The sequence below is a fragment of the Pseudophryne corroboree genome, chromosome 7 (genome assembly GCF_028390025.1).
Source record: "Pseudophryne corroboree isolate aPseCor3 chromosome 7, aPseCor3.hap2, whole genome shotgun sequence".
Taxonomy (NCBI): domain Eukaryota; kingdom Metazoa; phylum Chordata; class Amphibia; order Anura; family Myobatrachidae; genus Pseudophryne; species Pseudophryne corroboree.
The window spans coordinates 48,861,416-48,875,261 of record NC_086450.1 but is presented as its reverse complement, the minus strand read 5'-3'; the positions used below and the strand labels follow the sequence as shown (position 1 = coordinate 48,875,261).

General features: G+C 57.3%; 1 long non-coding RNA gene across 3 annotated transcripts in view; it reads right to left on the bottom strand.

Annotated features, from left to right (window-relative positions):
* Positions 1–13,846, bottom strand: part of LOC134944523 (uncharacterized) — a 61,996-nt gene that overhangs the window by 13,958 nt on the left and 34,192 nt on the right. For all 3 annotated transcript variants that reach the window (XR_010181889.1, XR_010181890.1, XR_010181891.1), the window contains one exon: positions 860–949. This is a non-coding gene — a long non-coding RNA (uncharacterized LOC134944523). The remainder of the gene's footprint in view (positions 1–859; positions 950–13,846) is intronic.

Sequence of the window (13,846 nt, the reverse complement as noted above, 5' to 3'; positions counted from 1 at the left end):
GTCCCTCCAGCCGCCGGTTTGCTGCAGTCCTTGATTGCGTGGCCCCCACCGCACCTAATGCAGGAGTGTCGAAAATGACACCTTCCACCCCACTCACACTGGCCATTGTTAAAGTCAAAGCATTTCCCGTGCTCCACGCGCAACGGGTCTGCCCTATAGCTAGAGTATCTAGGACCTGATTGCTTCCCCCAGCATTTAGCGCCGTTACCGTCCGTCGTTCCGCCAGCGGCCTGGGTAAGTTCAACGTATAATTCCACATCCCTCTTACCAAAATTGTAAACTTCACGCCCATGCTGCTTTCTTCTAAAATCCTCATCATAGCGCAGCCAAGCTTATCCGTTATACTTAGTGAACAGCAGATGAATCAGAAATTAGTAGCGAATCAAATTCATATACTCATCGGGCCGCGACTCCAAGTAACGGGGCGCAAAAAACAGCATACACCTAACCCAAGTCTGTGAAGAACGAAAGGAATCCTCACTACCCTGACCTTTCTTCCTTGCTGCTAGCAACGCTTTCCTATCATCACTGGTCAGTGCAAATATATTAATATATTAACCTTTTTGGATTCGGTCCCGGGCCCTCAACCCACGCATTACCGCTGTGTCAGCACAGTGGTCCGTGTCCGACTCTACGGACACCTGGGAAGAATTAGAGCTCGAATACCTGTGCGAACGCCGCCGTCGCCTCTTCACCATGTGAATCCCGCCGTCTGCGCCTCTTCCTACTTCACTTGATGGAGCCCTTACCCGTATACCTATTTTCACTCGAGGAGGAAGACCGGGTACCAGAGTCCACTCCACTACCAGGAATACCAACACTCTCTCTCTGGACCAGTCAGGGTCTGAAGAAGACTCACCAGCCTGCGCAGCCACGGTCGCTGACTCAGCTCCACCCTGATGACTTCCTGACTCTGTTGCTCTTTCCATTGCGACTGCCATCTCTGGAGCTGCGGAAACAAGAGAAACATCATTCCCAGTCGCAAGCGCAGGCGCTACAGTCGAGCCAGACAACTGTCCCTGCGCCCTAGGTGCACTTATTGAGGCCAAAACCGGTGTATGGGCCCGTGTAATATCAGTAGCCAATGAACCATCATCAGTGCCCTGCCCACCTGGCACGGTGGTTAGCAGGGGGACTACTGCTGACACAACCGCCGCACAAATTGTAGATAAAACCGATGCATCCAAAGCAGGAGCGGCCACGCTAGGCGGTACGCCACGCACTACCTCCGTGTAAGTCCCATGGCCTCGAAGAGAGGAATGAGTGCCCCCAGTGGGCTGCAACAGCCCTGCCGAGCCTTCACTGTCAGCCACTGTGGAACCATCATCTACCCCAGAGGAACTCTGCTGCGCACTCCTACGCCTTACTCTCCTCCTTTCCCTAGCGTTAGCCCCTCTCTCCACTGCCTGCATGCTACCACTGCCATGGAGACACTGGGATCCCCCGGCTGCGGATCCAGCATTCCCGACAACACTAAGCCTGCCTCTTAATGCCAAGCACGACCTCTCCGCCAAGGCAATGTGACCCTGCGTAGTCGACTCAATACCCCAGCACGCGCAATACCCACAGCACCTGAACTCATAGCTCCATCCGAAGCACCCCCAAATGAGTCCTCTGTTAGCAAAGGCCTAACCCGCTGTCCACGGCCACAAGAAGCCATGCCCCCCGTCCTATCAGCCCTACCGCCCGTAACGACGCAGGACGACCTAGCTTTAATGGAGCGGGAATGCTCGTCACTAAGTCCCGCCTCGGGGAGCACCCCCAGCTGCCGCCGTCAACCCAGATCCGACATCCCTAACCGCCATAGAGGACCTTGTGGGAGACAGAGAAGGGGCCCTATCCGTGACGCAGCTCGGAGGATGAGCATGTCCCCGAAGGCCCACACCACTCCTATCAGCCTCCGGCCTGCCCCGACCCTGAACGCCCGCCTGTGACACCTGGTCTGCGTCAGATAAGCGCGCTGGCAGTCCCGCGCTGCGCCTAGGCCTAGCAGACATAGCTATACACAATAGAGAAAGCAAAAGAATAGAGGAAAATAAAAGAATTAAGAGTTAGAATGAAGACGCAGACAAGAGCAGAATAGAAAAGTATGAATACAGAATTACAGCAAAAACACACTTCAACAGAAGCACCATACTTATCCTTCCAATGAGAAAACTGGAAAGAGGCAGAAACTTCTAGGCTGAAATGAAATCCTATATTCCTAGCAGTACCACCCCTGACTCTATAACAACCAATCAAGTTAAAACAGGACATACACAATGGCCCTCATTCCGAGTTGATCGCTCGCTAGCTGCTTTTAGCAGCAATGCACACGCTAGGCCGCCGCCCACTGGGAGTGTATCTTAGCTTAGCAGAAGTGCGAACGAAAGATTAACAGAATTGCACAGGAAAAATTTCATGCCGTTTCTGAGTAGCTCCAGACCTACTCCTATCTTGCGATGAATGCAGTCTGTTTAGTTCCTGGTTTGACGACACAAACACGCCCTGCGTTCGGCCAGTCACTCCCCTGTTTCTCCAGCCACTCCTGCGTTTTTGGCTGGCACGCCTGTGTTTTTTAGCACACTCCCTGAAAACGCGGAGTTGCCGCCCAGAAACACCCACTTCCTGTCAATCATACTACGAACACTCGAGCGATTGTAAAACGTTGCTCGAGCTTGGGTAACACTACAAAGTTTTGTGTGAAAGTACTCAGCGCATGCGCGCTGAGTACCATGCGCATGCGCAGAATTGCCGCTTTTTCACTTTTACTGCGAAAAACGGCAGCGAGCAATCAACTCGGAATGAGGGCCAATGTTCCTTCCCCAAAAAACCTTAACCCCTAACAGCCAACAGTGATCAATTGACTGACATGCTAAATGCCCAGGCAGTTGGGAGATGAACACATGACAGTTGGGAGATGAGTTGGGAGTTGAACACATGACAGTTGGGAGATGAACACATGACAGTTGGGAGATGAACACATGACAGTTGGGAGTTGAACACATGACAGTTGGGAAATGAACACATGACAGTTGGGAGATGAACACATGACAGTTGGGAAATGAACACCAGTGGCGTGCGATGAGGTCAGTGGCTGGTGAGGCACTGCAGCCATAATGTCCTTCGAGTATCGACGATGACTCCTACCGTCGCCGAGTCAATGCCCGCTACTGCTGCCTCCCCTACCAATGCTCGCAGCCCCCCTGCACATCAAACTTGTGTTGAGTTGGAGGCTAATATATTGTCAACTTTTATACATTTATGGGAAAGAGAGAGGAGGAATATGGGTGAGATGGGGGAGAGGAGGAATAGGGGGAGACAGCAGACAGAGAGAGAAGAATAGGGGGAGACAATGCAAAGGGAGAGAGGAGGAATGGGGGAGATGGCAGACAGAGAGGGAGGAATAGGGGGAGAAGGAAGCGAGAGAATGAATAGAGTGAGACGGGAGAGAGAGAAGGAATAGGGGGAGATGGTAGAGAGAAAAGGAACAGGGGGAGATAGCAGAGAGGAGGAATGGGGGAGACAAAGCAGAGGGAGAGAGGAGGAATTGGGGAGACGGCAGACAGCGAGAGAGGAATAGAGGAAGAAGGAAGGCGTGTCTGGACCGTTTGTGGGGTGGGTTGTGGCGGCTGTGTTTCGTCACGCAGCCGATGTGCCCAAAAACATGGTGGGTAGCCGCCTGCCTTAGCAGCTAGGCTGCATGGGCAGGGAGCTACTCGGTAAGTGCGAAAGCATCGCCACTGTGCGATGCTTTCGCATACCTGCGGGGGACAGGTAGGGCCCGGTATGCGGGGGGGAGTCGCCCTGTGCTGGGCATGTCAGAGAGTTTGATCGCAGATGTGCGTTTTTCCTCACATCTACGATCAGCTCTGAATTAGGGCCATAGTTACAGGGAAAGTAGACAGACAGGAGAAGGATGATGGGAAAGGGGAGGGGGAGTGGGGGAGACACAAAAGGAGGGGGGTATAAGCAAGGGGGTCAAAACAAATACCGGGTTACTGGAGATGAGATGAGCCATCTGCAGCAGCAGGAGCCTGAGAATGATGAAAGTATGCAGCAGCAGAAACAACAGGAACCAGGAAAGGACATCCGCAGGGAACACCCCAGACAGGATACACAGGGGACACCGCTACCTGAAGAGCAGCACTGAAAAGAAGGTAACAACTCAGCAAGTCTTCTGCTGAGCCCAGTTGAGGAGTCAGGAGGGGCAAAGCCAGGGGCGTAGCTATACCAATGGGGGCCCCATAGCATAATTTCTATGGGCCCCCTGACTGACTGCTCAGAGGCACGCCCCCTCTGACTATTTAAAGACCCCCCCTGGTGGAGGGAGATATGGAGGCTGGCTACAGGGGAGCACACTATGGGGAGGGGGGTATGGAGGCTGGCTACAGGGGAGCACACTATGGGGAGGGGGCTATGGAGGCTGGCTACAGGGGAGCACACTATGGGGAGGGGGGTATGGAGGCTGGCTACAGGGGAGCACACTATGGGGAGGGGGCTATGGAGGCTGGCTACAGGGGAGCACACTATGGGGAGGTGGGGTATGGAGGTTGGCTATAGGGGAGCACACTATGGGGAGGGGGCTATAGAGGCTGGCTAGAGGGGAGCACACTATGGGGAGGGGGCTATAGAAGCTGGCTACAGGGGAGCACACTATGGGGAGGGGGCTATAGAGGCTGGCTAGAGGGGAGCACACTATGGGGAGGGGGAGTAAGGAGGCTGGCTACAGGGGAGCACACCATGGGGAGGGGGTATGGAGGCTGGCTACAGGGGAGCACACTATGGGGAGGAGGCTATAGAGGCTGGCTAGAGGGGAGCACACTATGGGGAGGGGGAGTAAGGAGGCTGGCTACAGGGGAGCACACTATGGGGAGGGGGCTATAGAGGCTGGCTAGAGGGGAGCACACTGTGGGGAGGGGGAGTAAGGAGGCTGGCTACAGGGGAGCACACCATGGGAAGGGGATATGGAGGCTGGCTACAGGGGAGCACACCATGGGAAGGGTGTATGGAGGCTGGCTACAGGGGAGCACACTATGGGGAGGAGGCTATAGAGGCTGGCTACAGGGGAGCACACTATGGGGAGGGGGAGTATGGAGGCTGGCTACAGGGGAGCACACTATGGGGAGCAGAGGCAGAACTCTGGGAGGCAACGGAGTCATCTGCCGCCGGGCTCCTGCTCTGAAGGGGGGCACCTCTCCTCCCATTCTGTGACACCAGTGAATTAAGTTAATTGATAGCTGCCGCTATCTTTTCAGTAGCCGACTTCCTCACTGGTCCCTACACCTTACAAATCACACCCTCTTTATTATACACATTTTACAAGTGTCACACCCAGGATTAGAAATACTTCTCTGACAATTACACGTAACTTCATATAGTTATCATTCTCATGCTTACTCTACAGGAGCAAATAGGTCCATCAGTAAAGTGTCTGCTGCTACACACACACACACTTATCTTGATATAGGAAATCGGGGGGCACCAATATTTATCTTGCCTCCGGGCAACTGGGACGAACTTACGCCACTGATGGGGAGGGGGCTATGGAGGCTGGCTACAGGGGAGCACACTATGGGGAGGGGGGTATGAAGGCTGGCTGCAGGGGAGCACACTATGGGGAGGGGGCTATGGAGGCTGGCTACAGGGGAGCACACTATGGGGAGTGGGGTATGGAGGTTGGCTATAGGGGAGCACACTATGGGGAGGGGGCTATAGAGGCTGGCTACAGGGGAGCACACTATGGGGAGGGGGAGTATGGAGGCTGGCTACAGGAGAGCACACCATGGGGAGGGAGATATGGAGGCTGGCTACAGGGGAGCACATTATGGGGAGGGGGTGTATGGAGGCTGGATACAGGGGAGCACACTATGGGGAGGGGGGGTATGGAGGCTGGCTACAGGAGAGCACACTATGGAGAGGAGGGTATGGATGCTAGCTACAGGGGAGCACACTATGGGGAGGGGGGTATGGAGGCTGGCTATAGGGGAGCACACTATGGGGAGGGGGGTATGGAGGCTGGCTACAGGGGAGCACACTATGGGGAGGGGGGTATGGAGGCTGGCTACAGGAGAGCACACTATGGTGAGGGGGTATGGATGCTGGCTACAGGGGAGCACACTATGGGGAGGGGGGTATGGAGGCTGGCTACAGGAGAGCACACTATGGGGAGGGAGGTATGGAGGCTGGCTACATGGGAGCACTCTATGGGGAGGGGACTATGGGGACTGGCTACAGGGGAGCACACTATGGAGAGGGGGCTATGGAGGCTGGCTACAGGGGAGCACACTATGGGGAGGGGGGTATGGTGGCTGGCTACAGGGGAGCACACTATGGTGAGGGAGGTATGGAGGCTGGCTACAGGGGAGCACCCCATGGGGAGGCGGCTATGGGGACTGGCTACAGGGGAGCACACTATGGGGAGGTGGGGTATGGAGGTTGGCTATAGGGGAGCACACTATGGGGAGGGGGCTATAGAGGCTGGCTAGAGGGGAGCACACTATGGGGAGGGGGCTATAGAGGCTGGCTACAGGGGAGCACACTATGGGGAGGGGGCTATAGAGGCTGGCTAGAGGGGAGCACACTATGGGGAGGGGGAGTAAGGAGGCTGGCTACAGGGGAGCACACCATGGGGAGGGGGTATGGAGGCTGGCTACAGGGGAGCACACTATGGGGAGGAGGCTATAGAGGCTGGCTAGAGGGGAGCACACTATGGGGAGGGGGAGTAAGGAGGCTGGCTACAGGGGAGCACACTATGGGGAGGGGGCTATAGAGGCTGGCTAGAGGGGAGCACACTATGGGGAGGGGGAGTAAGGAGGCTGGCTACAGGGGAGCACACCATGGGAAGGGGATATGGAGGCTGGCTACAGGGGAGCACACCATGGGAAGGGGGTATGGAGGCTGGCTACAGGGGAGCACACTATGGGGAGGAGGCTATAGAGGCTGGCTACAGGGGAGCACACTATGGGGAGGGGGAGTATGGAGGCTGGCTACAGGGGAGCACACTATGGGGAGCAGAGGCAGAACTCTGGGAGGCAACGGAGTCATCTGCCGCCGGGCTCCTGCTCTGAAGGGGGGCACCTCTCCTCCCATTCTGTGACACCAGTGAATTAAGTTAATTGATAGCTGCCGCTATCTTTTCAGTAGCCGACTTCCTCACTGGTCCCTACACCTTACAAATCACACCCTCTTTATTATACACATTTTACAAGTGTCACACCCAGGATTAGAAACCACAACCTATTACACTGGAAGCAGACACCTTACTGATGAAGCTGTTTGCGCCTGTATAGGAAATATGAGAATTTTAACTATATGAAGATACTTCTCTGACAATTACACGTAACTTCATATAGTTATCATTCTCATGCTTACTCTACAGGAGCAAATAGGTCCATCAGTAAAGTGTCTGCTGTTACACACACACACACTTATCTTGATATAGGAAATCGGGGGGCACCAATATTTATCTTGCCTCCGGGCAACTGGGACGAACTTACGCCACTGATGGGGAGGGGGCTATGGAGGCTGGCTACAGGGGAGCACACTATGGGGAGGGGGGTATGAAGGCTGGCTGCAGGGGAGCACACTATGGGGAGGGGGCTATGGAGGCTGGCTACAGGGGAGCACACTATGGGGAGGGGGGTATGGAGGTTGGCTATAGGAGAGCACACTATGGGGAGGGGGCTATAGAGGCTGGCTACAGGGGAGCACACTATGGGGAGGGGGAGTATGGAGGCTGGCTACAGGAGAGCACACCATGGGGAGGGAGATATGGAGGCTGGCTACAGGGGAGCACATTATGGGGAGGGGGTGTATGGAGGCTGGATACAGGGGAGCACACTATGGGGAGGGGGGGTATGGAGGCTGGCTACAGGAGAGCACACTATGGAGAGGAGGGTATGGATGCTAGCTACAGGGGAGCACACTATGGGGAGGGGGGTATGGAGGCTGGCTATAGGGGAGCACACTATGGGGAGGGGGGTATGGAGGCTGGCTACAGGGGAGCACACTATGGGGAGGGGGGTATGGAGGCTGGCTACAGGAGAGCACACTATGGTGAGGGGGTATGGATGCTGGCTACAGGGGAGCACACTATGGGGAGGGGGGTATGGAGGCTGGCTACAGGAGAGCACACTATGGGGAGGGAGGTATGGAGGCTGGCTACATGGGAGCACTCTATGGGGAGGGGACTATGGGGACTGGCTACAGGGGAGCACACTATGGAGAGGGGGCTATGGAGGCTGGCTACAGGGGAGCACACTATGGGGAGGGGGGTATGGTGGCTGGCTACAGGGGAGCACACTATGGTGAGGGAGGTATGGAGGCTGGCTACAGGGGAGCACCCCATGGGGAGGCGGCTATGGGGACTGGCTACAGGGGAGCACACTATGGGGAGGGGGGTATGGAGGCTGGCTACAGGGGAGCACCCCATGGGGAGGGGGCTATGGGGACTGGCTACAGGGGAGCACCCCATGGGGAAGGGCTATGGGGACTGGCTACAGGGGAGCACAGTATGGAGAGGGGGCTATGGATGCTGGCTACAGGGGAGCACACAATGGGGAGGGGGCTATAAAGGCAGGCTACAGGGGAGCACACTATGGGGAGGGGGTTATGGGGACTGGCTACAGGGGAGCACACTATGGAGAGGGGGGTATGGAGGCTGGCTACAGGGGAGCACACTATGGGGAGGGGAGTATGGAGGCTGGCTACAGGGGAACACACTATGGGGAGGGAAGTATGGAGGCTGGCTACAGGGGAGCACATTATGGGGAGGGGGTGTATGGAGGCTGGATACAGGGGAGCACACTATGGGGAGGGGGGTATGGAGGCTGGCTACAGGAGAGCACACTATGGGGAGGGGGCTATAGAGGCTGGCTACAGGGGAGCACACTATGGGGAGGGGGAGTATGGAGGCTGGCTACAGGAGAGCACACCATGGGGAGGGAGATATGGAGGCTGGCTACAGGGGAGCACATTATGGGGAGGGGGTGTATGGAGGCTGGATACAGGGGAGCACACTATGGGGAGGGGGGGTATGGAGGCTGGCTACAGGAGAGCACACTATGGAGAGGAGGGTATGGATGCTAGCTACAGGGGAGCACACTATGGGGAGGGGGGTATGGAGGCTGGCTATAGGGGAGCACACTATGGGGAGGGGGGTATGGAGGCTGGCTACAGGGGAGCACACTATGGGGAGGGGGGTATGGAGGCTGGCTACAGGAGAGCACACTATGGTGAGGGGGTATGGATGCTGGCTACAGGGGAGCACACTATGGGGAGGGGGGTATGGAGGCTGGCTACAGGAGAGCACACTATGGGGAGGGAGGTATGGAGGCTGGCTACATGGGAGCACTCTATGGGGAGGGGACTATGGGGACTGGCTACAGGGGAGCACACTATGGAGAGGGGGCTATGGAGGCTGGCTACAGGGGAGCACACTATGGGGAGGGGGGTATGGTGGCTGGCTACAGGGGAGCACACTATGGTGAGGGAGGTATGGAGGCTGGCTACAGGGGAGCACCCCATGGGGAGGCGGCTATGGGGACTGGCTACAGGGGAGCACACTATGGGGAGGTGGGGTATGGAGGTTGGCTATAGGGGAGCACACTATGGGGAGGGGGCTATAGAGGCTGGCTAGAGGGGAGCACACTATGGGGAGGGGGCTATAGAGGCTGGCTACAGGGGAGCACACTATGGGGAGGGGGCTATAGAGGCTGGCTAGAGGGGAGCACACTATGGGGAGGGGGAGTAAGGAGGCTGGCTACAGGGGAGCACACCATGGGGAGGGGGTATGGAGGCTGGCTACAGGGGAGCACACTATGGGGAGGAGGCTATAGAGGCTGGCTAGAGGGGAGCACACTATGGGGAGGGGGAGTAAGGAGGCTGGCTACAGGGGAGCACACTATGGGGAGGGGGCTATAGAGGCTGGCTAGAGGGGAGCACACTATGGGGAGGGGGAGTAAGGAGGCTGGCTACAGGGGAGCACACCATGGGAAGGGGATATGGAGGCTGGCTACAGGGGAGCACACCATGGGAAGGGGGTATGGAGGCTGGCTACAGGGGAGCACACTATGGGGAGGAGGCTATAGAGGCTGGCTACAGGGGAGCACACTATGGGGAGGGGGAGTATGGAGGCTGGCTACAGGGGAGCACACTATGGGGAGCAGAGGCAGAACTCTGGGAGGCAACGGAGTCATCTGCCGCCGGGCTCCTGCTCTGAAGGGGGGCACCTCTCCTCCCATTCTGTGACACCAGTGAATTAAGTTAATTGATAGCTGCCGCTATCTTTTCAGTAGCCGACTTCCTCACTGGTCCCTACACCTTACAAATCACACCCTCTTTATTATACACATTTTACAAGTGTCACACCCAGGATTAGAAACCACAACCTATTACACTGGAAGCAGACATCTTACTGATGAAGCTGTTTGCGCCTGTATAGGAAATATGAGAATTTTAACTATATGAAGATACTTCTCTGACAATTACACGTAACTTCATATAGTTATCATTCTCATGCTTACTCTACAGGAGCAAATAGGTCCATCAGTAAAGTGTCTGCTGTTACACACACACACACACACTTATCTTGATATAGGAAATCGGGGGGCACCAATATTTATCTTGCCTCCGGGCAACTGGGACGAACTTACGCCACTGATGGGGAGGGGGCTATGGAGGCTGGCTACAGGGGAGCACACTATGGGGAGGGGGGTATGAAGGCTGGCTGCAGGGGAGCACACTATGGGGAGGGGGCTATGGAGGCTGGCTACAGGGGAGCACACTATGGGGAGGGGGGTATGGAGGTTGGCTATAGGGGAGCACACTATGGGGAGGGGGCTATAGAGGCTGGCTACAGGGGAGCACACTATGGGGAGGGGGAGTATGGAGGCTGGCTACAGGAGAGCACACCATGGGGAGGGAGATATGGAGGCTGGCTACAGGGGAGCACATTATGGGGAGGGGGTGTATGGAGGCTGGATACAGGGGAGCACACTATGGGGAGGGGGGGTATGGAGGCTGGCTACAGGAGAGCACACTATGGAGAGGAGGGTATGGATGCTAGCTACAGGGGAGCACACTATGGGGAGGGGGGTATGGAGGCTGGCTATAGGGGAGCACACTATGGGGAGGGGGGTATGGAGGCTGGCTACAGGAGAGCACACTATGGGGAGGGGGGTATGGAGGCTGGCTACAGGAGAGCACACTATGGTGAGGGGGTATGGATGCTGGCTACAGGGGAGCACACTATGGGGAGGGGGGTATGGAGGCTGGCTACAGGAGAGCACACTATGGGGAGGGAGGTATGGAGGCTGGCTACATGGGAGCACTCTATGGGGAGGGGACTATGGGGACTGGCTACAGGGGAGCACACTATGGAGAGGGGGCTATGGAGGCTGGCTACAGGGGAGCACACTATGGGGAGGGGGGTATGGTGGCTGGCTACAGGGGAGCACACTATGGTGAGGGAGGTATGGAGGCTGGCTACAGGGGAGCACCCCATGGGGAGGCGGCTATGGGGACTGGCTACAGGGGAGCACACTATGGGGAGGGGGGTATGGAGGCTGGCTACAGGGGAGCACCCCATGGGGAGGGGGCTATGGGGACTGGCTACAGGGGAGCACCCCATGGGGAAGGGCTATGGGGACTGGCTACAGGGGAGCACAGTATGGAGAGGGGGCTATGGATGCTGGCTACAGGGGAGCACACAATGGGGAGGGGGCTATAAAGGCAGGCTACAGGGGAGCACACTATGGGGAGGGGGTTATGGGGACTGGCTACAGGGGAGCACACTATGGAGAGGGGGGTATGGAGGCTGGCTACAGGGGAGCACACTATGGGGAGGGGAGTATGGAGGCTGGCTACAGGGGAACACACTATGGGGAGGGAAGTATGGAGGCTGGCTACAGGGGAGCACATTATGGGGAGGGGGTGTATGGAGGCTGGATACAGGGGAGCACACTATGGGGAGGGGGGTATGGAGGCTGGCTACAGGAGAGCACACTATGGGGAGGGAGGTATGGAGGCTGGCTACATGGGAGCACTCTATGGGGAGGGGACTATGGGGACTGGCTACAGGGGAGCACACTATGGAGAGGGGGCTATGGAGGCTGGCTACAGGGGAGCACACTATGGGGAGGGGGGTATGGTGGCTGGCTACAGGGGAGCACACTATGGTGAGGGAGGTATGGAGGCTGGCTACAGGGGAGCACCCCATGGGGAGGGGGCTATGGGGACTGGCTACAGGGGAGCACACTATGGGGAGGGGGGTATGGAGGCTGGCTACAGGGGAGCACCCCATGGGGAGGGGGCTATGGGGACTGGCTACAGGGGAGCACCCCATGGGGAGGGGGCTATGGGGACTGGCTACAGGGGAGCACAGTATGGAGAGGGGGCTATGGAGGCTAACTACAGGGGAGCACACAATGGGGAGGGGGCTATAAAGGCTGGCTACAGGGGAGCACACTATGGGGAGGGGGTTATGGGGACTGGCTACAGGGGAGCACACTATGGAGAGGGGGGTATGGAGGCTGGCTACAGGGGAGCACACTATGGGGAGGGGAGTATGGAGGCTGGCTACAGGGGAGCACACTATGGGGAGGGAAGTATGGAGGCTGGCTACAGGGGAGCACATTATGGGGAGGGGGTGTATGGAGGCTGGATACAGGGGAGCACACTATGGGGAGGGGGGGTATGGAGGCTGGCTACAGGAGAGCACACTATGGAGAGGAGGGTATGGATGCTAGCTACAGGGGAGCACACTATGGGGAGGGGGGTATGGAGGCTGGCTACAGGGGAGCACACTATGGGGAGGGGGGTATGGAGGCTGGCTACAGGAGAGCACACTATGGTGAGGGGGTATGGATGCTGGCTACAGGGGAGCACACTATGGGGAGGGGGGTATGGAGGCTGGCTACAGGAGAGCACACTATGGGGAGGGAGGTATGGAGGCTGGCTACATGGGAGCACTCTATGGGGAGGGGACTATGGGGACTGGCTACAGGGGAGCACACTATGGAGAGGGGGCTATGGAGGCTGGCTACAGGGGAGCACACTATGGGGAGGGGGGTATGGTGGCTGGCTACAGGGGAGCACACTATGGTGAGGGAGGTATGGAGGCTGGCTACAGGGGAGCACCCCATGGGGAGGGGGCTATGGGGACTGGCTACAGGGGAGCACACTATGGGGAGGGGGGTATGGAGGCTGGCTACAGGGGAGCACCCCATGGGGAGGGGGCTATGGGGACTGGCTACAGGGGAGCACCCCATGGGGAGGGGGCTATGGGGACTGGCTACAGGGGAGCACAGTATGGAAAGGGGGCTATGGAGGCTGGCTACAGGGGAGCACACAATGGGGAGGGGGCTATAAAGGCTGGCTACAGGGGAGCACACTATGGGGAGGGGGTTATGGGGACTGGCTACAGGGGAGCACACTATGGAGAGGGGGGTATGGAGGCTGGCTACAGGGGAGCACACTATGGGGAGGGGAGTATGGAGGCTGGCTACAGGGGAGCACACTATGGGGAGGGAAGTATGGAGGCTGGCTACAGGGGAGCACACTATGGGGAGGGGAGTATGAAGGCTGGCTACAGGGGAGCACACTATGGGGAGGGGAGTATGAAGGCTGGCTACAGGGGGCTACACTGACTACAGAAGATAGCTGCAGGCTGACTATGGGGATGGAGGTTTTGGGATTGGCTACAGGAGTCGTAGGTGGTAGTTAGAATGCATATTGCAGGCTGTGGTGGAGGAGCTGGAGGCAAAATACTGTATAGCTTACCTGTGGGCTATGCCTGTGGCTGTCAGGAGTCTGGGATGAAGGCGGATAGACTCAGAGCAGCAACACGATCCATCACCTGGCCGGC